Raw genomic sequence first — 17,868 nt, 5'->3', positions numbered from 1 at the left:
TTTCTTTCTTTCTTTCTTTCTTTCTTTCTTTCTTTCTTTCTTTCTTTCTTTCTTTCTTTCTTTCTTTCTCTCTTTCTTTCTTTCTTTCTTTCAGAAAATGACTATTGTTTTGGTAAAAGTTCTTTTTTTGAGACTGAGTCACGCTCTATCACCCAGGCTGGAGTGCAGTGGCGCAATTTCGGCTCACTGCAACCTCCGCCTCCCAGGTTCAAGTTAATTCTCCTGCCTCAGCCTCCCGAGTAGCTGAGATTACAGGCATGTGCCACAACACCCAGCTAATTTTTGTATTTTTAGTAGAGACGGGGTTTCACCACGTTGGCTAGGCTGGTCTCAAACTCCTGACCTCAAGTGTTCTGCCTGCCTCAGTCTCCCAAATGCTTTGGTAAAAATTCTATCCCCAGTCACTGTAGAGTGGTGGATTCTGGAGCCTGACTACCTGGGTTTGGCTTCTGTCTTGGCCATACTGTGTGACAGTGGGTAAGCCGTTAAACTTTGAAACATAGTTTTTAAATGAAACATTATTTCTATATGAATTTATTTGTGTTTGTGTGTGCCAGTTGGTCAAGAATTTAGTGTAAAATAAAAGTGTTTCCTGCCACTCACTTCATTCCTTTTAAAACTATTAACTCAAATCTCAAAGCCATAGATTTCAAGGAAAGCATTTTCCTAAGGCAAGGTTCCCCAAACTGTGTTTTCTAGAACAACAACAAAATGTTACTGGGTATTTGTGGAGAAATTAAGTCAACTAAATTTGGAAAAAGAGAGGCTCAATAAAGCTACTTGTATTATATTTCATATGATGTAGTAAAGTAATTTATATTAATGTGAAGCTTTCAGAAATGCAAAATGAAGTTTTTATCAAGATATTTCTATATGGAACTTTATATATATATATGTAGTTTACTGAAGGAAATGTAGATGACACTTCCTTCAAGATGTCTTTGCAAATGAGCTATTCAGGCCTTGATATTCCCATGAAATATCAGGAGGTTGGTTTGAAGGTAACTACTGTAACCTTTCCATCTCCTCCTTTCTTTTCCCCAAGATATAAATTAGTAAAATAATTTCATAGCTCTCCATTGAAAGATAGGGACTCCTGATTAAGAAGTGAAACAGTTTCCTACCCTTTAGAACTTCCCTTTCACTCTCATTTGACAATGTAGATACCCATTAAAAAAATAAATCCATGTCTCAGGAAATCCCTTCTCACAACATGGCTTGGGAAGGCAGTGGTAATGATTTGTGAATGGAAAGGGAACTGTAAGGAAATGAGTTGAGACAATGCTTTAAGAATTTATTCCCAGGATACTTTTCAAGAAACAGGAACTTCCTGTTAATTTTCTGGGATTCAACAAAATGGGCTTCTGACAACTGAAATAACATTAGACACATAATTAAGCTTTTAAACTTTGAGTGGGTTGCATTGTCCAATTATTTCCCCTAGCATTTCAAACTCACATGCCATGGAACAAGCACAATCGAAATGTTCAAAACAAATATGTGAGGGTGAATGAAACAGACCAGACAGGGTAATTCTTTACTCAGAGGTAAACTGAAGATAATGCTTGTGAAGCAATGATAATTAAATAAAATAGCAATTTAAAACATCAAGCATGCATGCCTGGAAACATAAATAAAATAATGAGACGGGAGTGCCCATAGAGTTCCCTACTATCAATTGAGATCTCAACAAAAAGCAAAAGAATGAGATTTTTTAATGAACATTATTGAAACTCTAAGAAAAGTAAAATAACTTTTCTTTCATAATTTGAAAGTTTCAGTTACTACACTGAGAGCTGCTGTCAGAGTACTTCGTTGCTACCCTACCTATGGCTGATCCCTAGTTTCTGACACATTGCCCAGAATAGACTAACTTCTCAATTTACCTTGGGGGTGTAAATTAATCAACCATGAGGTATGAAAGAGTATCAAGATTCATTGGATCTCTTTAAACATGGACCTAAGGCTATCATTGAAGCAGCCATGTGACCAATTGTAATATGTTTGTTAAAATGGATTGGGAGGAAAAAAATCTCAGAGTAAATTAACACAACTTGGGAAACAGAGAAGAAAGAGGGAGGATGTAAAAGTGACTGTAAGTGTACTAATCTGTTCATATTTCATAGTGGGTGTTCATTAGATATTACCTCATTTCTGAGGGTGATAGACTAAGAAATATAAGATTCAGCATTATTACTTAAGTTTATAACAATAAGCTCTACTAGAATTAAAAACAGAGCTACGTCTCTTGCTAATTACTCAAAATAACTAAGCCTAGACAATTTAAGAAACAAACCCTTATACACACAAAAATAACCAAAAATATGATAGCAGAAGTGAAATGAAAATATTGTTTCAAAGACTGATCTAAATGTAATAAACTCACATATTAAATGGAATGGATAAAAGTAATATAAGAGAGTCTCATTATAACTATATGCTACAGACCTACCTAAAAGAAGACTGAGAAAGATCCGTGGCAATTGATAGGACAAGAGACTGCCATCTTAACAAGAGTCCACCATCTTAAAGTATCAGGTTTTTATTTTTCAGAACTGTCCATTGCCACCTGATCAAATCGCAAATGTCGACCCCGACCATATCTTCAAGAGAACATAATGACCCTAATAACAACAAAGCTTATTGAAGTCCAGCCAACACTTTCCCAACCCCTCCCCGATAGGAACCTCTTTTAGAGCATACTTCCTCCACTGGTGCCTTTTTAAAAAGGTTCAGGTTATAAGAGAAGTTTGCTCCTGACCCTGCTGGCCGGAAGCCCTTATCAGGTTTACTCTCAATAAATCTGTCTCAACTGTTGAGCCACTCTCTCATTTAATCTTCCTTCTTGTCTCTCCCTCTGTGCTAACAGTAATGAGGACTAAGCTCTGATTATATATATATATATATATATATATTTATCTTGCCCAAATTCCTATCTAAGTGGTCTGGGGAGTCATGCCCTACAAACCATAAATTCTCATCAGATAGGTTTTATTTAACCCTCTATATTATGACTTACTTTCCAATCTGACTCTGATATAATGAGGAGGAAAATCAAAATGTTTTACCCCAAAACATGTTTCTCATCTATAATTGAAATTGCCTGGCAATGTCTCTTGTGGGAAAAATCCACATTATATAGAGAATCCCCCTTTCCCCTTTGTTTTCTTTCCTTCCTTTCTAGATCCAAGAAATAATCAACTAAGAGCCAGGCATCCTTGTAAGTATGATAAGAAATATGTTTCAACTTGCTCTCTCTGAAGTCTGAGAGCTTCCTCTGCACAGTAAAACTTGGTCTCTACAATCCTTTATCTTAACCTGAACATTTCCTTTCATCCCAGGTCTTCAGATAAATTCAACCAAATGTCAACCAAAAAATGTTTAAATTTACCTGTAGCCTGGAGCTCCCTGCTTTGAGTTGTCCCGCCTTTCTGAACCAAACCGATGTATTTCTTAAATGTATTTGATTGATGTCTCATGCCTCCCCAAAATATATAAAACCAAACTGTACCCTGACGACCTTAGACATACGTTCTCAGGATCTCCTGAGGGCTGTGTCATGGTCACAGTCACTCATATTTGGCTCAGAATAAACCTCTTGAAATACTTTACAGAGTTTGACTCTTTTCCTCAACAGTAATAAAATGATTAAATGTATTTTTTAAAGTGCAATAAAAAGAAAACAAAGGTTGCAATATAAATATTTGACAAAGATGGCTGTACATAAATGCGATAAAGTCCTTTTTAAGTAACTAGGAGTATGATGTATAGTGAAAATCTCAGGAAACTGTATCCACCAAATTGCATTTTTTTTAAATTGCTTAAGAGATAAGTAAAAGTTAAGCACTCCTTCCAATTCTTCTGCTACCTTCCCCCAAACAGTGAGGTAAAATTATCACCTATAAACAATCTAAATAATTTAACTGTTAATGCTGAGGAAACAGTCTGTAGCTTTCAGTATATTATTAAAGTGCCCTAAAAGAAGGTTAAAAATTGCTGTTCTCAGACATCTTCTACTTTGTTCTATGAGAGAGCACTAGTCTAGCCTTTCTTCCATAAACAGCAATAGAGCTGTGCTATATATGAGATAAATGTTTTTATATATTTAACAATAGGCTGTACAGGACTATGATCCTTAAGCCCCATATTTCCTCTGCTCTCTGCATGCTCTCATCATGGCATAGGACTATGGAGCTCGTGTCCTAACAGGCTAAAGAGACACAAATCACACCTTGGAGCTGATAAAATACCTAGATTCAGCAAAGCAGAACATGCAGTGGAAAGGTGGCACCACAAGGGTGGAGGGGGACCAGAAGTCTGTTTGAGACTTCTCCCAGTCCTTCTACAAGAGTTAGAGATTTCTCACAGTCCTTAGACAAGAGTTAGACTTGATGTGAACAAGACAAGACTACACAAGGTTTACTAGAGAGCAGTCACTATTAGGTTGACTATAGAATGGGGATACTAAGGTAAGAAAATGCCAGGGGATTTTTAAAGTCCTAGTCCACTACAGGGGAAAGACTTTAAAAATTTCAAGCAGCCAGTTAAGATGCCACAATAGCCAAGATTTAGATTTAGGTGTTCTCAGAGTAAGGACTACTCCAGACCCACTATAACAAATTCTAAAAACAGGCTTGACAATGATTGCATTGAAGGCAGAGTTAAAAATTTGACCTGCCAAGTTATCAGGGCTTGGGATTTCCTTGGAATTTTTACAAATCATCTCTAACAAAACATTGTTTAAAAATCTAACTACATAAATAATTATATTAAATGTGAATAAAAATATTTAAATGGCAGACATTATTAGAGTATATAAAAACAAAATCTAACTATAAAAAGAAGATCTAACTATATGCTATATATATGATACTCAGTTAAAATAATAAAGATACAAAGGCTAAACATTTTAAAAAGTGGAAAAATAAATGCCATACATTACAAAAGTGAGTATGACTGACTATATTAATATAAAAATTATAGAATTCAAGACAAAGGATATTATTGGGGACATTATATAATAACAAAAAATTATTTATCAAGAAGACATAACAGCCAAAATATGAATGTACTGGATGACAGATGATGAATTAGATGAAGTGAAATCTGGCAGAACTAAAGGGAGAAACAGACAAATCCACAATCATACATTTTAACACCCCTCTCTCGTAGAATAAATAAATGAAAAAATAGTAAATAAATGTATTACACTCACAAGCAATACAGCTGTGATGGTTAATACTAAGTGTCAACTTGATTGGATTGAAGAATAAAGTATTGATCCTGCATGTGTCTGTGAGGGTATTGCCAAAGGAGATTAACATTTGTCTTAGTGGGCTGGGAAAGGCAGACCCACTCTTAATCTGGGTGGGCACAATCTAATCAGCTGCCAGCATGGCTAGAATATAAGCAGGCAGAAAAATGTGAAAAGAGAGACTGACCTAGCCTCCCAGCCTGCATCTTCTTCGCATGCTGGATGCCCTCTGCCCTCAACCATCGGACTCCAAGTTCTTCAATTTTGGAACTCTGACTGTCTCTCCTTGCTCCTTAGCCTGCAGACAGCCTATTATGGGACCTTCTGATTGTGTGAGTTAGTACTTAATAAACTCCATATATATATATATATATATATATATATATATATATATATATGTATACACACACACACATTTATATACATGTATATGTGTATTTATATATATGTATATGTAGATATGTATATGTACATATATTCCACTAGTTCTGTCCCTCTAGAGAACCCTAGTACAACAACCTTAACAAATTTTGTAGAAAACTATGGTGCCCAAGAATTAATAATATGTTTTTTTTTCAAGTGCGTATGGAATGTTTTACAAGATAGACCATACTCTAGGCCTAAGTCTCTGGGAATTTCAAAAGATGAAAATCTTAGAGGATTTTATCTTACCCCAACAGAACTAAACTAGAAGTGAATGATAATAAAATACATAAAAACAAAAAAATGAAAATTAATAACATACATCTAAATAATCTATGTGCTGAAGAGGATATCACAAAGAAAATTTTAAAATATTTTAATGTAAATGATGATAAAATCATATCCTGTCAAAATTTGAAGGATGAGTACAGCTAAACCTATGTTTGAAAATAATTTTTTTACTTTTACAGTTATATTATAAAAGAACATTTGGCCGAGTTTGGTGGCTCCCACCTGTAATCCCAGCACTTTGGGAGGCAAAGGCAGGGGGATCACTTGGGGTCAGGACTTCGAGACCACCCTGGACAATATGGTGAAACCCCGTCTGTACTAAAAATACAAAAATTAGCTGGGCTTGGTGACACACGCCTGTAATCCCAGCTACGGGAGGCTGAGGCAGGAGAATCACTTGAACCCAGGAAGCAGAGGTTGCAGTGAGCCAAAATTGCACCACTGCACTCCAGTCTGGGCAATAGAGCAAGACCCTGTTCAAAAGAACATTTGAAGTTAATTATCAAGTTTTCCACTTTACAAAGTTAGAGTGGGTGTAAAGCAAATTAGGTAGATGTAAAGCAAAGTTAGAGTGGTGTAAAGCAAATTATTAATAATTTAATAAATTAAAATAAATTAAGTTATTGGAAGAAAGAAAATAAAGATAACATGAATCAATTAAATTGAAACAGACTGATAATATGAAGATGAACAGAGTTAAACATTAGTTATTTAAAAATAATAATGAAATTTATAATCTAGAAGGAATAATCAAGCATAAGATAAAAGAAACACAGATTAGGAGCATAAATGAAAGAGGTGATATCACTACAGATCTTAAATATATTACATAAGTAGCAATAAAATATTTTGAAAATCTATATGACAAAATATTCACTGTCATAAATGAAATAAACAAATTCCCTGGAAAAATATGACTAGGTCAGAATCTATCAATGATAATGACTTCATAATCAGAAATCTTGTCAAAAATAAAACTCAAGGAGAAATGGTTTTACTAGTAAATTCTATTAAAGATTTAAAGAAGAAATACCTGAACTTCACTCATAAATGAGGTTAATATGTTAAACCTCAGTTAAAGAATTTAAATTTTTAATTAAAAATTAAGCCCTTAACTTAAAGGTTTAACATTTTTTAAATGTTAAAATAAAATCTTAGAACATGGGGAAATATTATCAAATCATTTTAGGAAGCTAGAATAACCATGATACCAAAACCAGACAAACATATTGTAAGGAAAGAAAATTATACTCTCCATGAATACTGGTCTCAAAAACTCTCAGCAAACTATCATTATCAATTAGATAAATATGCAAAAATAATAACATACCTTGAGCAAGTGGAATTTATTCCGTGAAAACATGGTTATGTCAAAATTGGAATATCAAGAAATATAATTAACCACATAACAGAATAAATGTTAAAACACCCTATTATTTCAACATGTTTGGGAAAAAACACTTGGAAAAAAAACAATATTCAATCATCATACTTTGTTTCAGAAAACTAGAAAAAATATAGCTACTATCATATGAAAAGCTGAGATGTCACATATTTTTCCCTAAGAGGCATGCCAGAGACATCCACTCTGTAGCAAATTTTATATTGGAAGTCCCATTCAGTACAATAAAGGAAGAAAGAGAAGTTAAAACCATAAAAACTGGAAAATGAGAACTTCTATTGATAACAAAAAACATTTATTTAGACAAAATAATCATCTGTATAAAATTTCCTAAAGAATCTTTGAAATAAAGCTACTAATATTTATGTGAATATAACAATACCTTAGGTTATGTAATCAATATAAAAGGTTAGTTGTATTTTTATAGACTAGCAGCAAACAGTTAGAAAATGCAACTAAATATCATTTTGAATAGTATCACATATTTAAAATATTTATGTTAAAAATTTTTAACTAAAGTCTATAAATCACTATACTGAAAAACAAAACAAAACAAAAACTACTCTGAGGAACTAAGGAACTAAGGAACAGATAGGCAAAAGATACACATTTAAAAGATACATAAAGTTTATGAATTTTTATGGTGTCTGTTTTCTGCAAATTGATCTATAAATTCCATGTCGCTTTGTTGAAAATCCCATTAGTTTTTTAAAATTGACAAAGTGATCTAAAATATGAAGGGGTTAGGATAGGAAAAAAATCTCGAACAAGAACAAAGTTGAAGAGCTTACATTGACTTCAAGACTTAGTATTCAAGATATCATGATAGGGCTATAAGAAAAGAGTTGAGACCAACAGTGGCTCATGCCTGTAATCCCAGCACTTTGGGAGGCTGAGGCAGGCCGATCATGAGATCAGGAGATTGAGACCATCCTGGCTAACACGGTGAAACTCTATCCCTACTAAAATTACAAAAAATTAGCTGGGCGTGGTGGCACTCACCTGTTGTCCCAGCTGCTTGAGAGGCTAAGGTAGGAGAATCGCTTGAAGTCGGGAGGCAGAGCTTGCAGTGAGCCAAGATCACATGACTGCACTCCTGGGCGAGAAAGCAAGACTCTGTCTCCAAAAAAAAAAGACAGTTCAATAGAACACAGAGTTCAGATATAGACTCACATATATACAGTCAAACTACATTTTTTTTTACAAAGATGTTAAGGCAGCTCAACACTGAAAAGATAGTGTTTTCTCAACAAATGGTGCTGGTATTCTCAAGAAATTCAAGTGTGAATAGAACAAAGTAAACCTCAATCCCTGCCCTACATCAAACTCAAAAATTAATCTATAATAGATCACAATTCACACAACAGAACCACAAAACTTCTAGGTATAAACACTGAAGAAAAGCATGCCTTTTGTGTTAGGCAAATATTTCTTAGATTATACTTAAAGAAAAATATTAAGCATAAAAGAAAAAAGTGACAAGTTGGATTTCATCAAAATTAATAACTTTTGCCCTTTAATATATGCCATCAAGAACATGAAAATAGAAATAGGTTATTTTTAGAATTTGATATTCATGTATCTGACAAAGAACTTGCATTCAGGATACATAAATAACCCCTACAATGCAATGAGGTTGACAACTCTATTAAAACATGAAAAGAAGACTTGGAATGGGCACTTCAAAAAAGAAGATAGGCAAATCACTAATAAACACATAAAAAGATGTTTAACACCATTAGTCAGAGAAATGAAAATTGAAACCAAAATATGATACCCCCTCTTTATCTACACTATAATGGCTAATTAAAGAGACTAAATCCCAAGTGTTGGTAGAGGATGTGGAACAAATGAAACTCTCATAGTTTGCCAGTAGGAATGTTAAAGGATGCAACCACTTTGATTGACAGCTTCCTGGTTTCTAATAAAGGTAGCCATACATTTACCATTGGCACAATTCACTCCTGGGTATTTACCCAAGAGAGACAAAAACTTATATCCACGCAGACTTACACACAAATGTTCATAGTAGTTTTAGTCATAATATACTGAAAGTAAAACAACAAAAATGTCCATCAACAGATAAATGAATAAACAAATTGTGGTATATTGAGATAATGAACTTTGCAATAAAAAGGAATAAACTACAAATACACACAATAACATGGATGAACTTCAAAATTACGCTGAATGAGAAAGTAGACACAAAAGTAGGTATGATATGATTCTAGTCATGTGATGTTTTAGGGAAAAAAAATTGATTTTTAGTGATTGAAATCAGATCTTTGGTTGCCAGGGATGGAGTACAAGGTAATATTTTAGTGTGATATAAGTATTTTATATTTTGATTAGGATGGTGTATTAGTCCATTTTCACACTGCTGTAAAGAAATACCTGAGACTGGGTAAATTATGAACAAAGGGGATTTAATTAACTCACAGTTCTGCATGGCTGAGGAGGCTTCAGGAAACTTGCAATCATGATGGAAGGTGAAGGGGAAGCAGGCACCTTCTTAACAAGGCATCAGGAGAGAGAGACAGTGCAGGGGAAACTGCCACTTTTAAACCCTCGGCTCTCATGAGAACTCCCTCACTATCATGAGAACAGCATGGGGAAAACCAACTCCATCACCTCCCACAAGGTCCCTCCTTTGACACGTGGGGATTACAATTTGAGATGAGATTTGGGTGGGACACACAGCCAAACCTTACCAGATGGTATATTACATTTTTCTTCCAACCTGTAGGCTGCCTTTTCATTACATTGTTTCCTTTCTTTTGCAGTTTATACATTTTTCAGAACTCCTTGGGCTGTATAATTAAAATACGTACATTTATCTTCTGTGTATTATGCTTCTATAATGCACATAAAATACACATAGTTTATGTTTTTAAACTATTGTTCTTAGTGTGTGGAACTACATTAGAATCAAGGGAGATCTTGTTAAAAATACAGCTCCCTGGGTTCTTCGTCAGTCTTATCATTCCTTGATATGGGGGATAAGCTGCACTAAGCTGCATTTAAACATGTTCTTCAGGTGATTCATATGTACACTGAAGATTAAGGACCACCATTCTAGCGAGTTAAAGGATGTAAATATTAAAACAACAACAAATTTCTGTATATAAAATGTTGAAGTCAAGAAGCAAACATATTGGACTTTTAAATATCATATTATTTGGATATCAAAGTCTTATTTTAGGATATTACAAAAGTCATATTTTTAAGTATCTAAAGCAGAGGTATTTTACCTGAATACATCAAAGCTGAAATTGATAAAGCTGGAACTGAAAACTGTCAATTTTCTCTTTATGTAATAAGATAATTTTTGAACAACTCAAACAGTGGACACAACAGAATATTTGACATTAACTGAGTGAGGATGTTTCTTACGATTTTATATATTTTTTCATTCAAATAGCTTCCTTGAGATACTGATAACAAATTATTGGAATAATATGAAAATTGTTTCTGTTCCTTTTTTGGTTTCTAAGGTAATTAAAACCAGCAAAGTGCAAGAGGATAATCTTCATTTTCATTCCATTGCACATATCTACTATAAAATGACGTCTTGTCCAGTGGTGTCATTGAATTACAGAAATGGAGGTTGGTAGATCCCATGAGATTCATGTAAATACATCCTTCTGATTTCACAAGAGCTCTGGAATTAATGTGCTTGAACATCAGAAGAATGTTCTTTCATTACTAACAAAAATAAGTAATAGATATGAATTTAGAATTAGGTATCATATTATGAAGTCAAAAAGTGCAGATAGGGTGGGCATCAGCAAGTACTGAGCATTTCTCTCCAAATATCTGGATAACAATGATGCCTCTGCTATAGATCAGTAGCTTTGTATTTTTTCTGGTAACAGCATAGTGTTATTAAAGAAAACAAACAACTATTCTTGAGCCTTTTTTGGGAAACTCAGGTACATACAACTTTCATAGGTACCAAGGATAATAGGTGCCTATGAAGGATTATAGGTAGCTTGGATGATAGGTACCATCCTATCATCTGTCTGACTGATCATAGGATGACAAATCGATTAGTTAAAAAGTAGAAGAATTTACTAAAATCTGTTTTTTTTCTATAAGTGGACTGATCATTATTATGATTTGAACATTTGATTTTGTTTCATTTAGAGTTAACTTGTAGCTTTCATCAAAACCCTGACATCACCAGTGAGCTCTTTTTCTTTCTAAGTCTTTCTTTTTATTAGCATTCTTTTTATTAGCATTCTTTTTATTATGTATACTGAAGGTGTACAACATGATGTTTTGATATGCACAGTGAAACAGTCACTATAGTCAAGCAAATTAACACCTCCATTACTTTGCATAGTTATCAATTGTTTTGTGATGAGTACCTAAAATCTACTACTTTAGCAAACTTTCAGCATTTAGTACAATATTGTAATCACAGTCCTCATGTTGTACATTAGAACTCAAGACCTATTCATCCTACATATTTGCAGCATGTGCCCTTAGACCTATGTCTCCCCACTTCCCCCACCCCACCCCTTGTAATTTATTCTGTTTCTATGTGGTCAACTTAAAAAAACAGATTTCACATGTAAATGAGATGATATATGATATGGTTTGGCTCTGTGTTCTCACCCAATCTCATGTTGAATTGCAAACCACAATGTTAGAGAGGGGCCTATTAGGAGGTAATTGGATCATGATAGTGGATTCTCCCTTGCTGTTCTCATGATAGTGAGTAAGTTCTCAGGAGATCTGGTTGTTTAAAAGTGTGTAGCACCTCCCCCTTCTCTCTCTTCCTCCTGACCAGCCACAAAAGACATGCCTCCTTCTTCCTCACCCTCTACCATGATTGTAAATTTCTTGAGGCTTCCTAGCTGTGCTTCCTGTACAGCCTGTGAAACTGCGAACCAATTAAACCTTTTTTTCTTGATAAATTACCCAATCTCAGGCAGTTCTTTGTAGCAGTGTGAGAATAGACTAATACAATGCAGTGGTTTTTTCTATGTCTGGCTTATTTCACTTAGCGTAATGCCTTCCAGTTTCATACATTTTGTCACAAATGGCAGGATCCCCTTCTGTTTTAAGGTTGAACAGTATTTTATTTCATCTCACACACACACACACACACGTACACACACACACACACAATTTATCCTTTTATCCATCAACAGACACTTAGATTGTTTCCATGTCTTAGCTACAGTGAATGATGCCACAATCAACATGCAGTGCGGGTATCTCTACAAGGTGCTGATTTAATGTCTTTTGGGTATATACCCAGAAGATGGATTGCCGGGTCATATAGTAGTTCTACTTTTTAATTTTTTGAGAATCTCCTTACTGTTTTTAATAATTCCTACACCAATTTACATTTCTACCCGCAATGTAAAAGGGTTCTCTTCACATTATTGCCAACACCTGTTATTGCCTATCTTTTTGGTAATAGCCATTCTAATAGGTATGAGGTGATATTTCTCTGTGGTTTTAATTTTCATTTTCCTGATGATTAGTAATGCTGAACACTTTTTAATACACTTGTTGGCTACTTCAATGTCTTTTTTGGAGAAATGTCCATTCAGATCCTTTTCCAAATTTTAAAAATCTAGTTATTTGTTATTTTGCTACATAATTACATGAGTTTCGTATATATTTTTAATAGTAACCCCTTATCAGATAAGTGGTTTGCAAATATTTTCTTCCAACCTGTAGGCTGCCTTTTCATTACATTGTTTCCTTTCTTTTGCAGAAGATTTTAATTTGATATAGTCCCACTTGGTTTTGTTATCAGAGCTTTTAGTGTGGTATTCAAAAATTCATTGTCAAGTTCAAGATCAAAAAGCTTTTCTCCTACATTTTCTTCAAGGGGTTTTGTAGTTTCAGGTCTTAGGTTTAGGTCTTTAGTCCATTTTGAGTTGATTTCTGTGTGTGATGTAACATACGAGTCTGATTTCATTCTTTTAATTGTGGATATCTAGTTTCCTCAATACCATACAGATAAGCTTTTATACAGATAATTTACCAAAACCCAAACTAATAAACATATCGTTTAAGAAGTAATCCATGTACAAAATATGATTTGCTCTTTTAATACATAATTGCTTTAAAAGTTGATTTACCTCAATGACCAGCTAAGTTTCCCTTGCTTTGACATTGCCCTCTAGGGTCTATGGGACCCTTTAAAGCACAGGACTCACTGCCCCCTTTCTAACTTTACCACTTCCCCCTCTTTCTCGCTGGGCTGTAGCCACGTTGACATGAGCCACTGTCCTTCCAGGAATACCAAGTATGATCCCATCTTTGGAACATGGGGCTACTGTTTTCTCTGATTACAACACTATTTCCTCAGATATTGCAGAGCTAGCTCCCTTAATTCTTGGGACATTTTGTCCAGCATTACCCTCTCAATGAGACCTGCCCTTATAAATCCTATTTCTGTCCCTGTACTACTCCTTGCTCTCTCAATTCCTTTTACCTTGCCATAGTACTCAACATTAATACCCTATATAATTTACTTACGTATTAACTTTATTGATTACTGTGTTTTTCCCCACTGCCCACCTGGAATGTGAACTCTAGTAAGGCAGTCATTTTCATTTTATTGATAAATTCTCAGTGCCTGGAAGTGGAAGTGTGACTGACATATAGCTGGTAATATACTTAATGTGTATTTATTGAATGAATAAATTCCATAGGAGATTTAAAATGATTAAATTGTCAGAATTTCTATAATCAAAACTTAAAGGAACACAGCTACTGAATACCATAACAAATGCTATTTTGTGAAGTGTTTAAATTTTTAAGTTTCTGAAATATCCTTTCCATTTATAGATGTTTCATAAAGAAGATCTGAAGTTCCCACTCCAAAGTTGACCCTTTTGGTTAGTTAAGATGAGGGTATTGTCTAACAAAGAGTTCTCACTGGATAATAATCTCTGGAAGGGAGGAAAGGAAACTTCATAATGCTGTAAAAGACTATTTCATCTGATAAGCTACAAGAATTATCACATTGTAAGACAGACTCAAAAGAGTCTGTTAGAGTAGAATTGAGTTAAATCTCTTTCCCTATTACAATACTCTTGAATAAAGTCTTCCTTTGCTTGTTTTACTTATCTCATGCAATTATTTTTTGGCAATTCTTTCTTTGATTTTGTATCCTGGAGTCCAGTTTTTGGTTTAAATATTTATTATTTATTTTTGTTAGTAATGGATTAACAACTTCTGCTGTACATCAAATTATTTTATCCTCAGTATATTAGTAACACAATTCTAACAAAATGCATTTATATGATCCTAAGTGATGAAATAGCAGATAGATGAGATTCACTCAGGTGTTAAGCTTTGGTGTAAAATGTTATCTAAATGAATGAATTATAGTAGAAGAAAATTTGGGAGCCATTAAGTTCGGAGAGGCTATTTTGGAGAAGGAAGACTTTTAGAGGTTAGAGAGGATGCTCTCACAGCTTCCATATTAAATAGGGCATAGGTGAGTGACAGAAAGCGTAGGATTTCAAGTCAAAATAAACAGTTCGAATGCCAGCTTTGCCACTTACTAACTGAATAATTCTGAGGAAATTCCTTAATTTCTTTGAATCTTTTTCCTTATCATTGAAATGGAGATAATAATAACCACCTCAGGAAGTTTTTGGGAGGACTAAATGTGAAAATGCAAGTGCCTGAATTAGAACAAGACCCCAGTAAATGTAAATATTTACTCAGTTACTTTGATTCTAGTAAGATACAGGATTTAATTTCTACTCTCAAAGATGTTACAGGTTTCCTGGGAAATAAATCAAATAAAAATATCAGGAATGCGTTTGTGAATTCAATAAATTTTTATTGAGTACCTAGTATTTTCCAGTCACTCTTCAAAGCTTTGGGAATATAGCAGTGATCCATACAGACAAGATCCCTGTCCACATAGACAGCCCTCACATTCTAGTGGGAGTAACAGACAACACACAAATGTAAAATGAAATGTTTAATTTCTGATAGTGATAAATGATATAAATAAAAATATGTTAGGAAAATTACACAGATATTGGTAACAAGGACCAAGGTAGGGAGACACTACTTAAATAATGTGTTCAAGGGGTGACCCTTTGAAGGACATTTGAGGAGAGACCTGAACCAAGTGAGGGAACAAACTGTATAAAAGTCTACAGGGGAAGAGTATTCCATGCAGAAAAAATATTTAGGGTAAAGATCCTGAAGTAGAACAAACTTGGCATGTTGAAAGAATAGCAAGAAGCCAGTGGACAATGACTGTGCTTTCTAAATTAGTAAGAAATAAATGTTTAATTACATGAAACAACATTTATGAAATCATTGTCTAAAAGTAGTTGCACACAAAATACATTAGTTCAACATAAGCTTTTACGGGTAACTTTTGTGCTAGATTTTGGAAGTATATTTAAAATATGTGAAACTTCCTTTGCTATCATAAAACCTGTAGTCTAGTATTACATTTTCATCATTATTAATCTTTATAGTTTATTTATGCTAAATTTTGGCTACAGTCTAGCCAAATCTAATAGCAGAGCTTGGAATGGGGCTTTACTGTATTTGACAGAAAAGAAAGAAAGCTACAGACTGTGTAGTGCAATGCTCTTTTTGAGCTCATAAAATTATATACAATTCTATAAGACCTAAGACATAATCATGGTTTAAGTTTTGAGTTTTTAAGACAGGCCTCCGAGTCAATTTTGAATATTTTACAATAAGGAAAAGTGTTAGAAGGTAAATATGATTTACTAGGATGTATAAAAATCATGGTTGAATGGGGACTTAACTAAATAATAGCCTTCTCTTATTCCTATACATTTATGTTTAGTTTTATAGAGTATTTTAAATATTTTTATGTCCTTTGTATATAGTTGAGAATTGAATGAAAAAGATTTACAGAAAAAGGGAAATCAAGATTATTGAAAAAGTGGAATCAATAAGAAGAAAGTGAATATTACTGTTAGTATAATTTACTAATTACTATATTATACACATTTCATATAATAATGTAACGCATGTGTTACTTAAGCCAGTAGAATAAAAAATACAGAAGAGTATTAAAGGCATATCTAAGGCCAGAAATCCTGCAGCTACAAATGTTTAAAGATAAAGTTTTGTAAACTGACAGATCTATAGGAGCATATCCAAGAATTCTTAACAGAGGTGATCATTCATTCAACAAACATTTATTGAGTAAGCAAGACAGTAGATGAAAATCTAAAATCTGTTCAGCTCTCTACATAACACATTCACATATATCATTCCATTTAATACTTGTTTCAATCCTGTGAGGTGTGTATTCTTATGAGGAGATATTCCCCTATGTTTTCTTCAGGGAGTTTTACAGTTTCAGATCTTAGGCGAGACCTTTGACCCACTTTAAGTTAATTTTTGTGATTTTGTGGTATAAGATATGAGTCTAATTTCATTATTTTGCCTGTGGACATTCAGTTTTCCTAACACCAGAGAGATTAACTCTTATATAAACATTAAATACCAAAACCAGAAATTCAAAAGGGTTAACATAAATGACTTAGGTCATTTATTAGCAGGTAGAAATGCTGGATGTGAAACCCAGATTCTTCAGCAGCACATTCCCTGACCTTTCCAGTACACAGTGTTAACTTTCCTATTCGTCTATACAATACTGTATAGGGCATTCTTCTTCCTATAACTTTAATTTTATTTGATTAAGAGTTATTTTTATCACCAACAAAAAATGAAAAGGCTAAATATCTTATATAATGTTTTGGATCCAAGTGCGAAGTAGCATACATGTGGAGGAGGGAGAGAATGATATTGAAGAGAAGAGGGAAGTGGGAAAATTCATTTTAATACATTGAATGGTAAAAGGATAAAGCAAGAGAATGAGAGGAGGGGGAAAGTGGTAATAGGGCAACAAAAGACGTGGGCACACATCGTGGAAATTTCTTTTGTTTGCTGTATTTTGCGAGTAGCTTTGGTTATTTTAGTCTGTAAAAATATTACCCAGAGAAAAGCATGATAATCACAGATAATTCTTACTGCATAACCAATATCCATTTCTCCTAAATTTTGCAGCATCATCTTCAATCCACTCCTGTGGCTTTGGTTAACACATCTCAGCTGCTAACTTCATAATTATCATCCCCAGACACAGCCTCTCTAAGAATACTATATTTCCAGCTGCCTGCTGAAAAAAATTAACCTGAACCATGCTTTAAATTCAGCAAGTCTGAAATCAAATTTAGGATCTCTAAGAAAATGTCTTATTCCTCTTCTTGTCTCCTTCTATATCTTTCACCTCTCTAAGACAAGGACAGTTGAGGTTTTTTTTGTTTTTGTTTTTGTTTTTTTTGAGACAGAGTCTTGCTGTGTCACCCAGGCTGGAGTGCAATGGCACGATCTCAGCTCACTGCAACCTCTGCCTCCTGGGTTCAAGCAATTCTCCTGCCTCAGCCACCCAAATAGCTGGGATTACACATGACCGCCACCACGCCCGGTTACTTTTTTGTATTTTTAGTAGAGA

Source organism: Piliocolobus tephrosceles, chromosome 3 (assembly GCF_002776525.5).
Source record: "Piliocolobus tephrosceles isolate RC106 chromosome 3, ASM277652v3, whole genome shotgun sequence".
In the NCBI taxonomy this organism is placed as follows: domain Eukaryota; kingdom Metazoa; phylum Chordata; class Mammalia; order Primates; family Cercopithecidae; genus Piliocolobus; species Piliocolobus tephrosceles.
Note: the sequence above shows the minus strand (reverse complement) of the source record.